Source organism: Cibotium barometz, chromosome 11, assembly GCF_041138505.1.
Source record: "Cibotium barometz isolate CiBa-2024 chromosome 11, ASM4113850v1, whole genome shotgun sequence".
NCBI classification, from domain to species: domain Eukaryota; kingdom Viridiplantae; phylum Streptophyta; class Polypodiopsida; order Cyatheales; family Cibotiaceae; genus Cibotium; species Cibotium barometz.
This window is the reverse complement of record NC_141056.1, coordinates 44,160,162-44,180,869: the sequence shown is the minus strand read 5'-3', so window position 1 is coordinate 44,180,869 and position 20,708 is coordinate 44,160,162. Positions and strand designations below refer to the sequence as shown.

Sequence of the window (20,708 nt, the reverse complement as noted above, 5' to 3'; positions counted from 1 at the left end):
CGGCTACAACTGTAGTCAAGGAGTCACAAATGACTATACAGCCAGTGAGCAGGTTCTCATTTGAGCTGATATCTACTTTGAATCTTGTTTGGGCCTGAGATAAGTCGTTTACTCTATAAATGGATACGACAGTCTCTAGAGTATTTGGATCATCAAAAGCTGTGGCCTTTTTCTTGCGTCTCTCTGCTGGTGTTAGCTTTCGTGCAAGATTTCGGCCTGTATGAGCTTGTTCCCACTCTGCAGCGGCACAGAATTTTCCTTCGAAGGTTCATGGTGCTTCACCCAATCCTAGACTTATGCAATGCAGGAAAAGGAGCATCATGCTGGGCTCATGATAGACCAATAAGTTTCTATCATGCCCAAGCTTAATATCTTGCAAGGAGAGACCCAAGACGAGCCTCACTATGCCGGGATCAAGCATGCCAGATTGCAACACAGGATTTCACTCTTCATTTTGAGACGTGGGAGAGGATTGGGCTGACATAATGATAAAACCAGAAGGGTTGATACATCATTCTGATGAAAGGAAACAAGTACATCGTCGTGCAAGGTTTGAAGCAGACTGAAAGGAAGAGGAATTACAGCACCTTCTTGGTGATTGAGGTCGCCAACCTCTGCAAGGCTCGAATTGCCTTGCTGTGGCATGCTTTTCATACGGCAGCTGCCTTCAGATTCTCCTCCATCTGTTGGTAGGAGCTTTCCGTCCTCTGCTTGTTTGCAGGTCCATATTTTCATCATGTCCATGTTTCAGAGGTTGTCTTCTGCTTCAGCAAGGACGTGCTGCTCAACATCTTCTTGCCTCACACAACTGTGCTGCAGGTCCTTTGTATCTGCATGTTGCAGGTCATCGTCTTGTTGAGGGCGGCTATCAAGAAGCAGCAGAGCAGGGGCGGAAGGCATGGAAGAATTGAACCCCATAGGCCGCTGATAGAGCCCATCTGATGCCATGTAACTCTAGGTTCTCTCAGAGACACACACACAAAGAGTGATGCATGCAGAGGCGATGAGACAGAAGTTACATTCGCTGGAGCTTCTTGTTGTCTTTATTATGAAACATTACATTATTATAGGTAGTGCACGTGCCTTTTCATATCTGAGCGGACACATGCATTAATATCCAACAGAACTTTCATGAGATTGCTCTTCACTTTTGGGGGCAGCACGTGGTTCGATTGGTACAAGATGCTCTACATTTCCATTTTCACATTTGACTCACCTTCAAAAGCATTTGGACAATTGCCAGACGGTAAAACCACGTCCTTGTTAGATATCCAAGAAAGGAAAATCAGATTTGCGAATCAAAGAAAAAAATAAACTGACTTTGTAGTCCCAGATCCAAAAATGCTTACCACCATTCCAAATCAGGTGTATGATCCTTGTGCTTCTCCTTGATAGAAAATCACCTTGAAACCTCAATTTGATTAGGATCAATATCAGCTTTAGCCTCACAACTGTAGCCTGTTTCATATTTATCTCCACCAAAACGACTCTGCAGATGAAGTGAAAGACATAAATTATCCAAATGTTCACATGCAACCCTGTACAAGAAATCAGTGCAACCTCCAACATTCACTGCTTCTCTGGTATGCGACATACAAGTTCAGGTGGAGAATGATACCTCCATTCTTGAGATCTCGGCCTGCTTTGGTAAGCCACCTTCTACTAAAAACTGGAAAGATAGCCTTTTTGGCCTCAAGAGTTTCTTCTCGTCCATCCCCATGCCTGGATCAAAAAACCGATTGTTGATTTGACCTGCTTCAAGCTCTGGATATGGAGTATTTGGAATGATTCCTTTCCATGCTTATTTATATTCACCTACAAGAAGCAATGCATCTGTCAAAGCAAATGGTGAAGGATCCAAACACTCACCATCGTCCAGCACTTTACTGAGCGTGAGAAGTAGGTATACTTCCACCCATATTGTTTGCCAGCGCAATGTTTGAACTGTACTATTATCATGGGCAATAGAAGTTGATAATGAAGAGGAAGGAGATGCTGTCGACCTCTGAGCTGCAGATTAACCAACCTATACGACAAAACACCCAATGATTGTAAACTGCTCAACAAGATAAAAATACTGATAGACTAAGTGAAGATTACTCCAGCTGAAGATGTCTGCTACTACATGATGAATTTTCCTCAGCTTCTCAGCAAGTTTTTTTTTTCCTTGTTTTTCCGACTCCTGATTGGCCTTTGATATAGCCTGCAGTGTATTCAGGCTCCATTTGAATTTGATGTTGAAGTCTCATTCTTTGTCACATTTCCAGCCGCTTGTTGCTTTGTGCAGCCACTTCCGAAGTATTTGCAGTTTTTGTTCCCTAAAATCAAAGTTTACACAGCCATACTGCTAACTCACTTTCCACACTCAGAAGTTTATATCATTCCAAAATCAGCAAGCTTCAACCTTGAGTACAGGTGGTGCAGCAAAGGTGCATCATTTCAAAAAGCTAATTAAAAGAAGAGCAATCAGACAAAACAACTATAAACATACATGTATCTCTCTTAGGCTTAGAACAATATAAAATTGCATTGAAAATAATGAAGAGGAGGGAAAGAATTAATTGGAGAAAAAAACAAGCAACAATAGGGAAATTGAACACATAAAGGTGGCCACTACTCAAACATTGCACCCCATCTATGAGGCAATAGGAGCTTAATACAGGGCAAAGCCGCTCAGACATTCACCCTGTACACGTGAAGAGGAGACAGAAACTTTAAGAAAAGCTAGGAAAAATGAATATAAGTCGTATCATCCCTACCAGACAGTAAAAATCTGATGTATGGCAAAGCTGTTCAGGAATCCACATCTACACTACCCACGTTCTCAAGCAAAAGAAAGAAACTCACAAATCATAGCACGCAAAATAAGAATTTGCAGTCGTTAATACCCCTTCATATTGCCAAAAGATTTTGGACTTGTGGACAATCAAAATGAAGCCAAGAAAGCTATAAACAAGACCAATTCAAGAAACATAAGACACTACAGAAATTGTAACTATTTGGCCCATAGCTGTTTTCTACATAATGGAACTTATGCCCGGACACATGGACATATTGATGAAAGCAGGGAAACAAGGTTTATGACGTTGGCACAGGAAAAAGCACTAGTTTTGGTCAAAAGCGAAGAAAAGTAAAAAAGTTGAATTGAGTTGACCATGAGCCAAGGGCACCATTGGAAAGAGAAGACTGAGTCGAACCAAAAAGCTAAAGGCCGCTTCTCCAAAAAGCAGCTCCATGCCCAAAAAACAGCTCCATGCCCAAAAAGCAAGGCCCTGAAGCTAGAAAAGCATAAATCAAGAACTTTGGCAAAAGATGAGTAATATTTTATTAATATTAACAGTCAAAAAGACAAAAGCAAAGAAAACACAAAGCTTGGCCCGTTATTGGCAAAAAGCAGGGGCCTCCCTCAAGTATAAAAGAAGCATGGATCCCTCTTGAATCCACAGACAAAGAGTGGAGATTATTTTGGAGCTCGTCATCTTCTTCATCATCTTCGTCCACTCGTCGCGGTGCGCCGCCCAGCTCAGCCTTTGCTGGCCAGAGCCGCCCGCTGCCCATCTTTGAGATTCGATATTGGGAGTTTGGACTTAGGATTTGGACTTGGAACTTGGACTTGGGATATGTTGGAGGAGAATGACTCAAACACAAGAGCTTTAGCCAAGGAAGTGCAGAGGAGATAGAGAAGAGTGAGAGTGAGAGAGAGAGAGAGAGAACTCACACAATGCTCAAGAATATCTTGAATGTCTTATTGAGGCTCAAGGGAGACCTCGTATTTATAGTGATACAAGGGTATGGGCGGGCGCCCAACTTATGGGGCGCCCGGCGGACCAAATACAAAGAATGCCGTTACAAGGCCCAAATGGGGGCCAAATGTACAAGTAAATATATGGCCGCGAAGCTCTCGAAAAGAGCTACGCGATGATCAAGGTCCGGAGGCGAAACTGGGACTTTATACCCAACAACCTCCCACTTAAAGGGCCAGTGAAGCTCCTCTAAGCTATGTAACTCCCACCCGCTGTAGACACATATCAAGCTGTGCTTTTGGCAAACTTTTGGTGAGAGCATCTGCAGGGTTCTCATGAGTGCCAATCTTGACCAAACTGACCAAACCATCATCTAGCACCTGTCTGATGAAGTGGTACCGTACATCAATGTGTTTGGTACGAGCATGAAACATGGCATTCTTAGCCAGGTATATGGCACTCTGGCTATCACAACCAAGGACCGGAGCCCTCTCTGGCAATCCAAACTCCGTGACAAGGCGTGCTAACCAAATGGCCTCCTTAGAAGCCTCTGTGACGGAGATGTACTCGGCCTCAGTAGTAGAAAGTGCTACTATCCTCTGGAGTCTAGAGCACCAAGAAACAGCACCACCTGCAAGAGTATAGATGTACCCACTAGTAGACTTGCGGGTATCAGAATCACCTGCCATGTCTGAATCACAATAACCCTGCACCTCAAGTGGACCTTTACCATACATAAGGCATTTCTTCTGTGTCCCCTTCAAGTACCTCAAAATAGACTTTATAGCATCCCAATGTGCTTTGCCAGGGTTGGACATAAAATGACTGACTACTCCCACTGAATGAGCAATGTCTGGCCGTGTAGCAACCATAGCATACATAAGAGATCCACAAGCAGAAGCATAAGGGATCCCATGCATAGTACTGGCTGCATCATCATCTTTTGGGCAATCATCCTTGGATAGTTTAACATAGGGCTGCAATGGAGCACCCAAAGGCTTAGAATCAGCCATGTTAAATCTATCAAGGACTTTCTGGATATACTTCTCCTGTGAGAGGAAAAGCAACTTCTGTGCTCTGTCCCGTCTAATCCGAAGACCCAAAATATGTTCAGCTGAACCCAAGTCCTTCATAGCAAAAGCTCACTTCAGCTGGTCCTTAAGAGCTTCCAAAATGCTCTTATTCTTCCCTGCAAGAAGCATGTCATCAACATACAGCACAAGTATCACTGGGCTGCCATCTGCATCAGTTTTAGTATACAAGCAATGATCTGCATGGCTACGATTAAACTTTTGGTTAAGCATGAAAGCATCAAACTTTTTGTACCACTGCCTCGGGGCTTGTTTCAGCCCATAGAGACTACGCTTCAGCTTACAAACCAGATGTTCTTTGCCAGGAATGACAAAGCCTTCAGGCTGCTTCATATACAGCTCTTCATCTAAATCACCATGTAAGAAAGCTGTCTTTACATCCATCTGATACAGTTCTAAATCCAAAACAGCAGTGAGAGCAAACAAAACACGAAGGGTGGTCATTTTGACCACAGGAGAGAAGACCTCCTGAAAATCAATCCCTTCCTTCTGAGCATAGCCCTTAGCAACAAGGCGGGCTTTATACTTAGGCTGGCCGTCAACTGTCTTGACTTTGTACACCCACTTGTTAGGAATAGCCTTCCTTCCTTTGGGCAACTCAACCAAGTCCCAAGTGTCATTTGCATGTAGAGACTTAATCTCCTCCTGCATAGCATGCTCCCACTTGTTTCGGAGTTCACAAGACTTAGCCTCTTTGAAAGTAAGAGGCTCACCCTCATCTGTAAGCAAAACATGTTGCAAAGAGGGATCAAAACGCTGAGGTTCCCTCCGAAAGCGAGTAGACCTCCGTACCCAATGATCATTGGCTGGTTGGGGGTCAATATCGGGAGGAATCATAATTTCAGCATCAAAAGGCTGCGGGTTTTCACGAACAGCCTGATTTTCAGCATATAGGGGTTGCTGCCCTACACCTCCAGGAGCATGAAGCGGCTGTCCAACCTCTTCTGGCTCAAATATCACGGACTCATTATCTTCAGCCCTTTGTGAAGCATCCTGGGGCTCATTTTCAGCATCAATGGGTGGCTGCCCTTGCTGAAATTTGACCTTTTTCTGATCACCATGAGAGGCACAAACATTACGGAGCAGCTTTGCCTCATAAAATACAACATCCCGGCTGCGAACCACTTTGTTGGTTGATGGCAACCACACACGGTAGCCCATCTCACCTTCATCACCGTAGCCAACGAAGGTGCCCTTCTCGGACTTAGCATCAAGCTTGTTCCGGTCTTCCTTGCGGATATGCACATATGCATCACAACCAAAGATGCGTAAGTGGGCATATGAGGACGGTTTGCCAGACCAAACCTCCTCAGGGATTCCACCTTTCAAAGCTGTGTGTGGAGATCGATTGCAAACATGAACTGCAGTTTTCAAGGCTTCTCCCCAAAAATCCTGAGAGAGATTAGCTGTGGACAGCATGCATCGAATTCTTTCACACAGTGTACGATTATACCTTCCAGCCACACCATTTGAAGAGGGGCTATAGGGGGGTGTAAGTTCCCTCTTAATGCCATTATCATCACAAAATTTTTGAAATTTAGTACTAACAAACTCACCCCCATTGTCAGTGCGTAAGCATTTAATCTTCACTCCTGTTTGAGTATGAACAAATGCATAAAACTTTTGAAATGCAGCAAAAGCATCATCCTTAGATTTCAACAAAGTGATCCATACTTTTCGTGAGTGATCATCCACAAAAGACACAAAGTACTTTGAACCACCTTTAGATTTAATGGGCATGCTGCATATGTCAGAGTGGACCAAGTCCAACTTTTCAGCCTTGCGAGAGGCACGAGAGGAGTAAGAACTCCTATTCTGTTTCCCATACAAGCAATCATTACAAAAATCAAGCTTGCTTCCTTTTGCATCAAATTTGTTCAAAGAGGACAAAATGGAGAGACCCTTTTGGCTCATGTGGCCAAGTCTCTTATGCCAAAGCTCCATGTGTGAGCGTACCTCTGCAAAAGCAATAAACTTACCAGACAAAGCCTGACCATGAAGGCTATATAATGTTCCTTTCTTGCATCCTTTGGAAATCAGCCTTGTGCCTTTGGTCAATTTCCATGTGCCATTTCCAAATATGGCCGTGTATCCCAAGGCATCAAGCTCGCCCACAGACAGGAGACTGGTTTTCAAACCAGGCACATACCTCACATTTGGCAGCACAAACTCACTACCATCCTGCAAAGTCAAATTCACGGTGCCCATACCTTCAATATTGCAAGCATGATCATTCCCCAAGAACACCTTTCCTCGGGAGCCTGCAGTGAAAGTTGCAAAACACTCCTTGATAGGAGTTACATGAAAAGAGGCACCCGTGTCAATAATCCAAGTCTGTGAAAGCACATCAGATTCATACATCAAGGCATGAATAACATCTGGTTCTGTGACATGCAAGTTATGAACATCAAGTGCATTAGCAGAAAAAACACATAGCACATCATCTGAGTCAGACAGTTCTTCTATGACAACACCAGAGGCCACATTGGCCTTGCTCTTGTCCTTTTCGAACTCTTCTGCTTTGCTGGAACTACTCTCTTTTTCCTTCTTTTTGTCATTTGAATGACTGGATTTCTTCTTCCGGTCTTGCTCCATCTTGTAAAACTTGCAATCTGGCTTCTTGTGGCCTTTACGACCACACTGGTAGCATGTAACATCAGATTGCTGGCCCTTGCTCTTGCTTCTACCCTTTGAATTGGTAGTAGTATTTCCCCGCTTGGTCGTCCTCCCTCGTGAGACATTTGCAGAACCGCTAGTCTCTGAGGTCTTCCTCCGGATATCTTCATTGAGAATAGCACCCCTGACTCCATCAAAAGTTAGGTTGGGATTTGTCCCAAGTGACACCACAAGTGTTTCCCAAGAGTCAGGCAAAGTAGTGAGCAAAAAGATAGCTTTCAACTTATCATCAAAAGCAGGAAATCCAGAATCCTGCATCTGATTAAGCACCCCTGTGAAAGTAGTAATATGCTCTACTGCATTCTTAGAATCATCAAGTTGCATATTCATGAGTTTCCTGATGAGATGTACCTGGTTCACTGGCGTGGTGATCTCATAGGTGCTTCTCAGCTTCTCCCAAACGGCATAGGCTGTTGTCAGCCCTTTGAGGTCTACAAGAACCTCATCAGCAACAGCCATCTGGAGATAGGCAACGGCCTTTCTGTTCAGGATTCCCCATTCATCATCTGTCATAGCAGCGGGTTTGAACTGCTCAAGTGCAGTATCACATTCCCGCAGATAGAGGATATTCTGAATCCTCACCTTCCAAAGATCAAACCCAGTGCCTGCAAACTTCTTAATCTCTAGTAGACCCTTAAGATCACTTGTAGACGCCATGACTTATCAAACTGACACTTCAGAAAGTAAGCAATAGCAAGATGTTATGTACCAGATATGGGTTGAATGTAGGATGCTCGTAGATTGATGAAACAACTTCAAGTGAAGGAGACGGCGGAAGAGTATCACCGAATGTCGATGTAAACCCGAGGGGCAGTATGTTGCTGTCTTTTGAGGGTTGCTCGAAGATCCTGGCTGCTGGAGGCGACGACGGCTGCTGCTAGTGGCCGTGGGGTTGCTGGCTGCAGCCCGGACTGCTTGTTGGTGGCCTTGGGGCTGCTGGCTGCAGCGTTGGCTGCTGCTGGTGGTCGTGGGGCTGCTGGCTGCAGCCCTAGCTGCTGCTGGTGGTCGTGGGGCTGCTGGCAGCAGTGTTGGCTGCTGCTGATGGCAGCCGTACAGCAAGGAGAGGACAGAACAGCAAACGCAGCAAAGAGGGGCAGCAGAAACGCAGCAAAGGGGGGAAGCAAGGGAGAGGAAAAAACGCAGCAGAAGGGCAGCAGGGGTGGAGCAGAAAACGCAGGAGAGGGAAGAGCAAGAAAAAACAGCAAAAAACAGTCTCCTGCGTTAAAAAAAAAAAAGAAGAGCAGCACTCTAAAAAAAACGCACCATCTTGATGATAGAAGGGAGGTGTTTGACGATCCCGTAGTCAAGTGGTGGAAGACACCTCTAACTCCATAGCTTCTGCATACAGCTTCCCTCCATAGCTCTGATACCAGTTGTTGGAGGAGAATGACTCAAACACAAGAGCTTTAGCCAAGGAAGTGCAGAGGAGATAGAGAAGAGTGAGAGTGAGAGAGAGAGAGAGAACTCACACAATGCTCAAGAATATCTTGAATGTCTTATTGAGGCTCAAGGGAGACCTCGTATTTATAGTGATACAAGGGTATGGGCGGGCGCCCAACTTATGGGGCGCCCGGCGGACCAAATACAAAGAATGCCGTTACAAGGCCCAAATGGGGGCCAAATGTACAAGTAAATATATGGCCGCGAAGATCTCGAAAAGAGCTACGCGATGATCAAGGTCCGGAGGCGAAACTGGGACTTTATACCCAACAGGATATGGACTTGGAACTTGGACTTGAGCTTGGACTTGGGATTTGGACTTGGAGCTTCGATTTCGAACTTGGACTTGGGATTTGAATTTGGATTTTCGATCTGGTACTAGCCCGGTGAGAGATACTTGTGGGTCATCCCCGTAGTATGCTCGGCATCAGAGATCTTGTGCCGCCTCGACATCGACATCGACTTGGATATCCTACATCGGCATATTTTTTTGTTTTGTAATTGTATTGATCCTAGCCAGCGTGCCTGTGGATTGTTCCTGAATAAATTCCTCAAAAGGAGCAGGGTATGTTCCTCGCTCAGTGTGGTGTACTATGAAAGATCCCTACACCCTTCTTTTCCTCTCTCTCTCTCTCTCTCTCTCTCTATTTCTACATCTTGGACATGTGGTTGAATCTGCAGCATGCCCCGCTAGGCTTATAGTGGCATCAGAGGATTTCTCTCGAAGAAACTTTCTTAGGATGACAGAGCCATGTCAAGAGTAGAGGGAGACCAAGGGCCTAATGAAGGGAACAACTATGAGGCCAATCCAAGACTTCAAGATGGGAACCAAGGCCGACAGTCTATTTCTCATGAGACACCAGCCATGACATCCACAGAGTATCGAGATTTTCAACAATTTAGACACTTTATCCAAGATGAAGAATTCCTACCTTGAAGAGCCAAGAAGGAATAGGACCAAAGAAGGGCTCAAATGTCTGAAGATTTCATCAAGGATCGAGCCGCCGAAGATGAAGGAGTTGAAGCTGCTACATCCTATCTTCAAGCCAAAGGAGTCACCATTACAGAAGGATCCAGAGCTACCTGGTCTATTTCTCATGGAGGAAACATACATGCTATCCCTAGCTGCTAAAGTCTATCTTTGGGCCAAAGGAGTCGTGCCATTGCAGAAGGATCCAGAGCTACCCGGTCTATTTCTTATGGAGGAAATAGGCAGGCTATCCCTAGGCCTGCTAAAGTCTATCTTTGGGCCAAAGGAGTCGTGCCATTGCAGAAGGATCCAGAGCTACCCGGTCTATTTCTTATGGAGGAAATAGGCAGGCTATCCCTAGGCCTGCTCTCTTGAATGCAGCTTCTTTGGGACGAGTAAAGAAAAGAAAGGCAAAGGAGCCTTCATCAACAAACAAGATGGAATTTTAACCAGGAGAGAAGAGCAGCTTCTTTGGGACAGGTAAAGAAAATAAAGGCAAAGGAGCCTTCATCAGCCGACAAGATGGAATTTAAACCAGGAGAGAAGAGTGTCAAGTTTGATGCCACTTTTGGAGGAGATGACTACTCCAAAAAGTCAAAGCTTTGAATGGTTTGTATGCATTTGAAGGATGTGGCCTTGAATTGGTGGCTTAAAGTGGTACAGGAAGGGACCGAGTTGAAGACATCGACCAACTTCAAGACTATGTTCAACAAGAAGTTCCTACCCACAAACTTTGAAGCAGATGTGTAGAAGGAATGGGATGAGATTTAAAAGCATAAAGTTGGTGAAAGTGTGGCATCTTACCTTAACAAATTTTCAACATTTTCTTTGAACTTTACTTCATATAGTCCCATTCCACCACTAATGGAGATGTGTAAGTTTGTGAATGGATTAAAACCTAAGCTTATGCAAGTAGCTTATATGTGACTCGACGACGGAAAACATTTGAAGAAGCCCAAGACAAGGCTTTACAAGCTGAGGACTTGTACATGCCTTGGATGGATGAGACAAGACAAAGAACGACAACCGGGATCCACCTCAAAGGAAGAAGTTTAAAGGAGCGGAGTGAGGACAAACCTCCACTCTTTCGAAGAAGATTGTCCCTCAGGCAAAGTGAGGAATATGCCAATGAAAGGAAGTGTTTCCAATGTGGAAACAAGGAACATATAGCTGCAAATTGCCATCTTGACAAGCTAAAGCAAGAATCCAAACAAATTGAAAAATCATCATATTGACATTCCGCTAGGAAGTTTGTCAAGAGAAGATTGTATTATTGGATAAGTCTTGGACTGTGTGTTTTGGCCTATCAAAGTCTTAGATGAGGATTTCTTGGATTATATTGGAATAGATTTTAGAATAGAAATTTTGTGACTTTTCTTGCCATCAAGAAAGATTCTTTTATGAAGCAAACCCGTTTATGTGAAACAAAGGATTTGAGGCCAAAAGTGAACAAAAAGAAGCCATGCTCCACCTTACGTAGGGAAAAGAAGCATAATGACTACAACTTAAGCTTTGGAAAGCTACTTTTATTGGCCTTATATGAGAAAGAACATTGAGTTATATGTTTGAGAATGTTTAGTTTGTGAGAAGGTCAAGTTTGATTGACAAACACCAACAGGATTATTTCACCCATTGAATGTTCTATGGGAGAGTATTGTTATAGATTTTATCTTTGGATTGCCAAAGTCATAGAATGATGATATTTGGACCTTTTTCAGGACACCAAAAAGATCAACCATGTATGTTATCGGTTGGACCTTTCAAATCATTGGAGGACACATAATGCCTTCCATGATAGTTTATTGAAACCATGTACAGGTTATCCCCAAAGGAGCCTATTTTGGAGGATCCACCAGGGGTGGAAGAGCCAGAATAGACTATGTTCCATCATTCTATGAGAGAAAGAGGAACGAAAGTGGTCGAAAAATTCCTCTTGGAAATGGATGCAAAATGGATGCCAAAGAAGTACTTCAAAGACTACCTAGATATACTACAAGTGTATGAGGAAGTGGTTGGTCTAGATGTATTTAAAGTACGGATATGCCTCTAGTTCTCTTCATTGTATATATATTGGACTGGAATTGATCATTATTTTGCTTAAATAATAGTTTTTTAGACATGCTCTAATTTGGGTGGCAGTGATGCCCGATAGCCCAAGGAGCGACATTTTTATATGAGAGGCAACGATGCCAGAAAAAGATTTGTATATGGGAAGCAACGATGTCATATGACCCATTGGACGACAAGGATGCTAGATATCTTGGACTTCATAGTCAGGCAGTCATTGAGACCAGATGGCTGAGATGACTGTATTGGACTTCATAGTCTCGGGCTCATAGTCGGGCGGTCAATGCGACCAAATGGCCCATATGACTATTGATGGACTCTCGAGCGGTCTTAGATGGCCTTGAGTGAATTCTCGGGTGGTCCTAGTGACCAAATGGCCTTGAGCAAACTCTTGGGCGGTCTTAATGACCAGATGGCCTTGAGCGATAGTCTAAGTGGTGTCCCTCAGGAGCAAGATAGCTTAGCATGGTTTCTGATAAAACCAAACAGGACAATCCATAAACATAAGGATCATTACTTGTGCATTTCATATTGATGTATGTTTGAACTTCTTTGACTTTGTGTGTTGTTTTTGATGTGTGGACAGTGCTTGGATTTATGGCATGTGATAGTCCATTGGGCTCCATAATACCTGGCTAGTACCTGGAGAACCAAGTAGATGTGAATGATGCATACTTGTTTGTTGACTAGGTTATGTCTAGTTTTTGCAGAGGGTAAGTATGCATTTATTATATCTAACACAGGTGATAGGCCCTGAAGAAGTACAATCAAGAACAAAGACATTCGTCAGAGATAAGGCATAGAGATATTGCCAGACAAGTAGATGACACCATAGATATGGGGAAAGACCAGATGCAAAAGCACACCCGACAGGACTAGTACTAGGAAATATTTGAAACATATGGATGTAGTTGTTGTACTTGGAACACATGGAAATACATGGAACATATGGAAATACATGGAACATATGGAAATACATGGAACATATGGAAATACATGGAACATATGAAAAAGCACACCCGATAGGACTAGTACTGGGAAATATTTGAAACATATGGATGTAGTTGTTGTACTTGGAACACATGGAACACATGGAAATACATGGAACATATGGATTTGAAACATATGGATGTAGTTGTTGTACTTGGAACATATGGAACACATGGAAATACATGGAACATATGGATTTGCTTGGAACACTTGCAGTCCACCAGTTGAGGACAACTATGATATCAGAGGGAGGGATGTAACTATTTGGCCCTCCTAGCTCTTTTTCGCATGATGGAACTTATGTGCAAGTAGATGGAAAGATTGATGAAAGCATAGAAATAGGGTTCATGAAGTTGGCACAAGAAAAAGCACTAGTTTTGGTCAAAAGTAGGAAAAAGCAAAAAGTCAAACTAAGTTGACCACAAGACAAGGGCACCATTGGAAAGAGGAGACTACGAACCAAAAAGCTAAAGGCCACTTTTCCAAAAAGCTAAAGACCACTTTTCCAAAAAGGAGCTCCAAGGCCAAAAAGCAAGGCCCTAAAGCTAAAAAAGCAAAAATCAAGAACTTTGGCAAAAGATGAGTAATATTTTATCATTATTAAAAGTCAAAAAGAAAAAAGCAAAGCTTCGCTTGCCGTTGGCAAAAAGCACGCCACCGCCTAGCTCAGGTCAGCCAAAGTGCTGCCACCCAGCTCCATTGCCCATCTTTGAGATTCGAGATTTGGAGTTTGGACTTCGGATTTGGACTTGGAGCTTAGACTTGGAACTTGGCTTGGGATTTGGACTTGGAGCTTGGACTTGGAACTTGGCTGGGAACTTGGACTTCCGATTTGGACTTGGAACTTGGACTTAGGATTGGACTTAGAACTTGGACTTGGGATATGGACTTGGAGCTTGGACTTGGAACTTGGAACTTGGATTTGGGAGTTGGACTTGGGATTTGGACTTGGAACTTGGACTCGGATTTTGGATCTCGTAATAGCCTGGTGAGAAAAACTTGTGGATCATCCCCATGGTGTGCTCGGCATCAAAGATCTTGCGCCTCGACATGGACATCGACTTGGATATCCTAAATTGGCATATCTGTTTGTTTTGTATTCATTGATTGTATTGATCTTGACCAGTGTGCCCGTGGATTGTTCTTGAATAAATTCTTGAAAGAGGGCCGGGCATGTTCCCAACTTAGTGTGGTGTACTATTCAAGATCCCTATACCTCTCTCTCTCCTTCACTCTCTGTCTCTTTCTCTCTCTCGCACATGTGGTTGAATCTGTCACGACACGCCCTGCTAGGCTTATAGAAACGACCTTTGCATCGCCAAAACTTTGAAAAGGATCTCATAGAGGTTGGTTTAGTGTAACAAGAATGCCAATTCTGAACAGTGAGATTCCTCTCACCTGCATTGTTCACGTAGCATATAGCGTAGAACAGCATAAGAAACACACAAAAACATAATAACCCTTCAAGTAAACAAGGCAAATGCCACTTCATTCCTGAAACATCCATGTAAAGTAGATTAATGGTCTCGAACTCGCACGTCTAGAAGAAGCAGTACCTTCAAGTAAACAAGGCAAATGCCACTTCATTCCTGAAACATCCATGTAAAGTAGATTAATGTCTAGAAGAAGCAGTACCTTGCAAAACCTACGCATATACCGTCGATCTTGTCTAGAAGAAGAGGCAAGTACCTTGCGAAAACTAAGCAGTACCTTGCAAAACCTACGCATGACCTTGTCTAGAGAAGAAGCAGCAGTACCTTGCAAAACCTACGCATATACCGCCGATCTTGCTTAGAGGAAGAGGCAAGTGCCTTGCGACAACTAAGCAGGTAAATACTGTCGATCACATCCAGAGAAGTACCTCACAAAAACTACGCAAAACATGTATCCCCAATACCAGGAAAATGGAGCCCTCGCAGTTAGAATCAATCCCATACTTCTCTCACAAGAGAGACTCCTCTCCATTAACATACACTCAGCCTTGGCCTATGCACATGAGTGAATTTCTCCTTACAGGCAAGGTGTTTTGAGCAACGTCATAATGAGAGGCGGCTTGAACTTCCCGTCTCCTTCAAATGCGTATAATTCCTCTGCCCTAAGACAAGAATCTTTGTAAACAGAATATGATTACCAGAAATGCCATAGAATGCTTTGAGCTTCAGCAGATCCGATCCTTGACCTTCTTGCGTGCGTGTGTCTTGGAACAATTGTCCCTTGTACTCCAAAAAGGGGGAGGGATTATCATCAAAAGTATCTATTCTGCACGTGCGTGCGCAGACACACACACACCACAAAGCACAAAACTCATTGCACAAACATCAGAAGCAACCACCCCAAATCATTATGTGATCAACCGTCTTCAAGCATCTCACTTGTGAATCGTCTTGAGGCTTTTCCCTTGTAGCATCAGCCGCAACCAAGAAGAAATCCCACAGACCAAATTTTGTGCGGTGGCCACACCCTCCGTGGTGGCAATTGCACGGTGTCGCACAATGGCCCCCTTATCGTTGTTTGACCATTCCGCACTTTTGAGCTGTCGGGTCGTTGCTCGTTATTGGAATTAAGACCTGATTAAGGTCATGCATTAGAATAATCAACCGTGATGCCAAGGGACACACCCTTTGGTAATCGTCACAACAAGAAGCTATGTAACGCCACAATATCGATCAATACAAAAATCATGATGTATGCGTACTCTGTGTGTATCTTGGAAGACATGGAAGGTCTCTAAACTTCCACATGGTATCAGGCTGGGGATGGCCCAAACCAGCCACGCTCCGTGCGAAAAAGGGCCTTCAAATCCTCCTCCAAACTCAAGGAGATGCTGCAGATCCTATCGTCCTGCAAAGGGGCTCCCTCCAAACTCAAGGAGATCATTGCCTAGAATCGGAGAAGGCAATGATCTCTTGCCAAAAATTGGAGACTTGCAAGCCCCAAAAGGTGGGCAAAATACACCTGCAGAACCCGTCGGCCTGCAGAAAGGACATAAGCAAAAGACATTTCTGCTGCCTGAAACAGCAGAGCACGAAAAGGGCTTGATCAACCTTTCAAACCATAACGATCCGATAGAAGGACCGGCAGAAGGAGCAGTAAAAGGCGCTAAAACACGCCACCTCCAAAATCAGAAGAGGAAAAGATGTGTACCAACACCACCCCCAAAATGAAGGGGAATGACAAAAACGGAAAATTGGATTTCATGCCATGGACATAAATGGAAGAGTCGATGGGGAGGTAAAGAAAAAGAATTCATTGTTTCTTTGCTTAACCATTGGCGCTCCTTTTTCATCCAGGTGAGAAGAAAAATCTCGAAGCAAAAAACGTCGTTCCATCAATATAGTTGCAATCGAGAAAACTTTGAAGAAAGCATCGACCGTGCATGTGGAGATCACTGTGGTGCAACCCAAAGCAATATCGATGAATGGATTGATGCATGTCCAACAAATCTTGGCAAAGATAAACTAGAGGAAGACGTTATGGCAAGGCAGATAAAGATGAAGCACCAGAAGCGGCTGAATCAAAATATCATGTAGAAGCTCTAGAGGACAAATACATCACAAATATTGATGACCAGGGCATCGATTATGAGGATAACGAAGTTTATGAGACTGTTAATGGAGATCAAGCTAATGTTGGTGATAGAGAGGCTTCTATCGATGAAGCCTCCGATGTAGCAGATCCCAGCATTGATGATGAACCGGAGATGGCACAACTCTGACACAGGCAACCAGATGCACTACACGACCTATTTCTTTGTTGTACTAAATGGCAGCTGCGATTCGATAGTGCTAGTAGCTTATCTTCCAATCAAGCCAAACAGTGATGCAGCGGTTACTTCAAAGTTGATTTCATCAATGATCTTCAATTTCTCTCGCTTGAGGGGGAGAGTCACTGAACAAGCTCCAGAAATGAAGATAGTGGATGATACCAGAGTTATCAGAAGAAAACTAAACACAAAATTGATTATGCTGCTCATAATCCATGCTGAACTGGATCCTGGATAGATTAGGAATGCATTGCATATTGTATATACTTATAGCATGTAGAATAAACTGTGAAGCACCACATAATTTGGGGGTGCATCTCAATCAAATAAAATTCCGCTCTATTACTCTTCAAGACCTTAACCAGTCTTAAGGGGGAGTATTGGAATTAAGACCTGATTAAGGTCATGCATTAGAATAATCAACCATGATGCCAAGGGACACACCCTTTGGTAATCGTCAGCTATGTAACGCCACAATATCGATCAATACAACAATCATGATGTATGCGTACTCTGTGTGTTTCTTGGAAGACATGGAAGGTCTCTAAACTTTCACGCTCGTGACCGACATGGGCCGTCCACGCCCCCCCTCAGCCCTAAAGGGCACGGTGAACTAACAAGCCCTGCACCATGGGATCTAGGGTGGGGGACAAGGGACACGAAAATGGGGGTGGCTTAGGTCGTAGGATCGCGCGGAGTGAACTTGGACAAATATAGTAAACTCGGGCGTCATCCTTTCATGGGCTCGCCGATCGAGCATGGGCATGGGCATGGTAAACTCGGCTGGGCATAGGCATGGGAACTTGCCTTGGTTGTTTTTTAATACTTAAAAAAACCAAAAAAGAGGTGTAGTACTGGAGCATCAAACCTGCGACCCACACATGAGGAGGCAAGAACCTAACCGTTACACCATTCTATCTACCGTGCAGAAGAGCTTCTCTTCTAAATAATTTTGAGTCAATTTTTTGGGCCTACCGGCAATCTCCCACTATACCTGTAGCTTCAGAGGCCGAGGTTAGAGACTGCGTGCACCAGCAACCCCACATCCTACCGCCCCTGTAGCCTCAACCTCCTCCACCGTTGATCCCATGGTTAAGGGCTTGTTACTTCACCGTGCCCTTTAGTGCTGAGGCACACCCCCCTTACCCCTTCGTCTTGTGTTCGGGAACCTTACAGGAGGTGCTCCGACTTATTGCCTCATCGACAGCATGGAGTCGGAACAAGCAGCCTTCGGGCTGCTCATGTGACCGAGGATAGCTACTTGGTTGATCCTCCTAGAAGTCATATGCTTGTCTTAAAGATTAAGCCATGCATGTGTAAGTATAAACTCTCTTGTACTGTGAAACTACAAATGACATATTAAATCAGTTATAGTTTCTTCGATGGTACCTTGCTACTCAGATAATCATAATAATTCTAGAGCTAATACGTGCACCAACCCTCGACTTCTACAAGGGATGCATTTATTAGATAAAAGGCTGATGCGGGCTTGCGTGATAGCACAGTGAAGGAATCGTCGGCCTTTAATTTCTGCCTATCAACTTTTAATGGTAGGATAGAGGCCATGACGGTGACACGGGTGACAAAGAGTTAGGGTTCGATTCTGGAAAGGGAGCCTAATAAGTAGCTACCACATCCAAGGAAGGAAAGCATGCAAATTACCATATCCCGACACAAGGAGGTAGTGACAATAAATAAAAATACTGGGCTTTTTCAAGTTTGTTAATTGGAATGAGTATAATCTAAATACTGGGCTTTTTCAAGTTTGGTAATTGGAATGAGTATAATCTAAATCCCTTAACGAGGATCCATTGGAGAGCAAGTCTAGTGCTAGTAGCCGTGGTAACTCCATCTCCAATAGTGTATATTTAAGTTGTTGTAGTTAAAAGAGTTAAAAAGCTCATAGTTGGATCTATGGTTGGCCGAGCAGTCCGCCTCTTTTGGTGTGCACTGGTCACTCCACCCTTTCTATCAAGGATGTGGTCTTAGCCTTAACTAGTTGGGATGTGGATTTGGTGGCTACTTTGAAAAAATTAGGGTTCTCAAAGAAAGCCTATGATCTGAATATATTAGCATGGAATACCACGAGATAGGACTTTGGTCCAATTGTGTTCACTGTTGATCTTTAGGACCAGAGTAATGACTAATAGGGAGAATTGGAGGCATTCGTATTTCATTGTCAGAGGTGAAATTCTTGGATTTATGAAAGACGATCTACTGTGAAAACATTTACCACGGATGCTTTCATTAATTAAGAATGAAAGTTGGGAGCTTGCAAATACTGTCCTAGTCTCAACCATAAACGATGCTGACTGACTAGGGAGTTGGCAAATGTTACTTTGATGTCTCTGCCAGGACCTTATGTGAGAAGTTAAAGTTTTTGGGCTCCAAAGGGAGTATACGCACAAGGCTCAAACTTAAAGAAATTGACGGAAGAGGGAACCACCAGGAGTGGAGTGTGCGGCTTTATTTGACTCAACATGGGGAAACTTACTAGGTCCTAGCATAGCAAGGATTGACAGATTAAGAGCTCTTTCTTGATTCTATGGGTGGTGGTGCATGGCCATTCTTAGTTGGTGGAGCAATTTGTCTAGTTAATTCAATTAATGAACGATACCTCAGCCTACTTACATGAAGGATCTTCTTTGTAGTCAACTTTTTTAGAGGGACTACAGCTGTCTAGGCCATGGAAGTTTGAGGTAATAATAGGTTTGTGATGCCCTTGGATTTTTTGGGCTCCACTCGTGCATTACACTGATGAATTCAATGAGTTTACCACCTCGGCCAATTGTCCCAGGTAATCTCTTGAAATTTCATCTCGTGATGGGGATCATAGATCATTGCAATTATTGATCTTCAATGAGAAATTCCTAGTTAGCCCGAGTCATTGACTACATCCTTGCTCTTTGTACACATAGCCCATTGCTCCTACTGAGATTGAATAGTCCAATGAAGTTTCTGGATCACACTGACGCTGGTGCTTTGCCACTGGTGACGTTGTGAGAAGTTCATTAAGCCTTATCATTTAGAGGAAGGAGAAGTCACCAACAAGGTTTCCATAGGTAAACCTTTGGAAGGATCATTGTGGACACACCACTACAACACAACCCCCCCTTTAACGAGACAAGCCTGAAATGACAAGTTTTTACAAAAGCATCATTTACGTGATGAAAAATGTTGTATATATGTTGTATAAATGACAATTTTTTGAGCTAAAAACACTGCATCGCATGACTCCTTGCATATGCGACGCTTCTTTTTTGCCGTCTCTTGTATGATGTTGCTATGTAAACTACAAAGCATCGCTTAAATGACATTTCTTAAGCATACATTGCTTAAGCGACGGTCTAGGGTATTAAAAAGAAAGCCCAAAACAAATGGCTCCCACGAAATCGTGGGAGCCATCAATCCCAGCCATGCTCGTCCACGCCCGTCTATTGATCGCTCGCCCTAGCCCATTCATGTCAGTCCACACCCTTTCCTTAGCTCGTCCATGCTACCTTCCTGCATGCCAGGTCACTGGATGAGAGAGAGAGAGAGAGAGAGAGAGGTGGGTGTGTGATGTGAGAGAGAGATGTACGTGTGTGCATGTAAGAGAGAGAGGTGTGTGTGTGTGTGAGAGAGAGTGGTAGAGGCATGTGTGTTTGCGTGTGAAAGTGTGAGAGAGAGAGGGAGAGAGGGGTGTGTATGTGATGTGTGTGTGTGTGTGTGTGTGTGTGTGTGCGTGTGTGTGTGAGTGAGTGAGAAAGGGATGTGTGTGTGTGCGAGAGAGAGAGAGAGAGAGGTGATTGAAGGTGGATCCCAAAATAGGATTAACATGGTGGATTAAGCATAATGATAAAAAAACAAGGGGCTTTTACAATATGAAGTGACAGGGAGCTATGGCAAGTCTCCCTAATGGCAAGTGTGTGCTTTTGCCGCACATGTCGTAGCTGGGGACTTGCCGGACACCGTATGCGAGCCACGAA

General features: G+C 43.8%; 2 pseudogenes; one reads left to right on the top strand and one right to left on the bottom strand.

Annotated features, from left to right (window-relative positions):
- Positions 1-747: 747 nt before the first annotated feature.
- LOC147634212 (uncharacterized) overlaps positions 748-20,708 on the bottom strand; it is a 29,427-nt pseudogene continuing 9,466 nt past the window's right edge.
- LOC147634213 (18S ribosomal RNA) lies at positions 17,999-19,825 on the top strand (annotated as a pseudogene).